Source organism: Bactrocera neohumeralis, chromosome 3 (assembly GCF_024586455.1).
Source record: "Bactrocera neohumeralis isolate Rockhampton chromosome 3, APGP_CSIRO_Bneo_wtdbg2-racon-allhic-juicebox.fasta_v2, whole genome shotgun sequence".
Lineage (NCBI taxonomy): Eukaryota > Metazoa > Arthropoda > Insecta > Diptera > Tephritidae > Bactrocera > Bactrocera neohumeralis.
The window spans coordinates 57,952,954-57,955,172 of record NC_065920.1 but is presented as its reverse complement, the minus strand read 5'-3'; positions in this window follow the sequence as shown (position 1 = coordinate 57,955,172).

Sequence of the window (2,219 nt, the reverse complement as noted above, 5' to 3'; positions counted from 1 at the left end):
AGTTGCGGATATATTTTGTCTATATAATATACTTTGTATATATGTATAATAAAATACTTTTTCTATTTCTAAGCCGACGTTTTTTGATTTAAAATTTATATGGCGAAAATTATTTCAACTCAATAGGCTATTATATTACATGACTAATTCCTCAACATGGCGGCGAGTTCGCACTGAGACTTATATATACATTCCTTTTTGAAATCAGATGAAAAATATACTCTTGAAGTTGGTATAGTTTAACTTATCGGCAAAGCGGACTGAACCTCTCACAAATCCGCTTTGATGCCTTATTTCTATAACCGCTATTTCACCTGAATATCCAAAAGTATGAGATCCGTGGAGTTTTCGCCTTGATCTGGCAAAGGTGAGACATTCGAGGGGAAGTGTTGAGAGGATTCTATCTCATGCAACTGATATCTGGTATTTTGTTGCATGAGTCTCGATCGCAATTAGAGTTCTTATAACCATTGGAAGGTGCGCTAGGTTGAGAGCTTACGATTTATCGATTTATCCTGCACCTGAAGGACCTTGTGACTTAACGGTTGCAAATAATTGCTCAACGCTTGCTGAGATGATCTGAGGCTCAATAGTCCAGTAGTGAACCATATGAAGTCGATGGTTTAATATTCCTAAGACTAAGAACAGTACAGGTGGACTTTGTTGAGAGCGATGATTTCACTATATTTCATACGATCTACCATTTAAAAAAAGAACTTTCGACTTAATTGTTGCTAATAGTTGACCAATCCCTGCTAAGTTTGCCTAAGACCCAAGAATCCAGTAGCGAACTACAAGACGACAAAGTAGCTCCTACCCGTTCCCATTCCTATCTATCCTAGTAAGCTTATCAGCCTTGCAGTTTCCTGCAATTCCACTGTGGTCAAGCACCCACACGAGTGCAATCATGTTGTAACTCTATGCTAAAGACTTACTAGTATTGAGCTCACAGCTTTTAGTATGTTATTCGCTTCGATGGCTGATCCTGAGATTAGGAGTACTATAAGCAGTCCTTTGTGAAGCAATACAAATTGAACTCCTATGTTCAATCTGCAAAGTGTGTAATCCCAATAAAGATGTGCAAAAACAGTGTTGAGATATTTCCACTTCGTTTTCTTCCATACGGCTTTTGCAGCTGTCATCCGGTTAGATTCCCAAATTTACAGCATGGACGACTATAGAGCAATTGCCTGGTAGACCCCTACAATTAGGGAGACTCTGGCCTTACTGAGGGTAAATAGCTAATTAGATCATCTTGGATCAAAATGATCTTGCGACATCGCGTACACTTATGGTAGTCCAGCTCTGGCAAAACCCCCGTGAAGCCCAGCTATCAAGTAGTAGTATCGATCCCATTCTACTGATAGCGGGGCTAAGCTGCTTTTCTAGCAAGCAAATTAAATTTAACTGTGGCCTGGGACCCATATTCGTTTTTTCACAAAATGACTCGATTTCATTGATAACGAGGTTAGGGATTCCTTAACCAGTCCTGAACGCAAGGTTACTGAGCTTAAGCACGTACCGCTGCTCTGCTATCAGAGTTGATAGTGACTGTTCCAAAGAAGGCTGCGCTCCGAAGTAGTAAATCTACTGTTAACTTAATGACAGCAACCTCGGCATATTGCAAAGGCTATGTTTATCAAGGTAAATTAACTTTTAGAAAAATTGTTTTCCAAAGCTTTACGCTTTTCTTTCATAATTTAGAGACTTTATCAGTGCTTAGCTTAGGTTACGAAGTTGATATTTTTGAAGCCATTTATTCAGCTAGAAACGTTGCTTCGTTATGATGCCTAGAACGCCTAAGTATGGATCCCGACATATTGGCAAATCGTTTGGCACAAATTTATTGAGACTTTTGGGCTCGTAGAACGAATAATTACCGAGGTGCTGCAACTTTGGTTTAATAAAAGCTAGATAATGCAAAGCAAACTGTCTAGGTGTTCTCACCTCAACTCCTTCCTTCAACTTTTACAATTAGCGTCCTCAAAAATCTTTAGTCCCACTGCATGAGTACCAAGAATGAGTACCAAGAATAGATCTTCTATCGTTGCCGCGGTGAGTTTTTTAATTCATTGAAAATCAACGTTTATTGGACTTACATGAGATCCAGTGAGTAGCCCTGTCTCTTTTTGCGAGGAGATCAGCTTTGAAGTTCCTAATCCATACGGGTCTTCAACGATGTTACTTAATGATATTGCTAGTGAGGTCAGACACTTTTT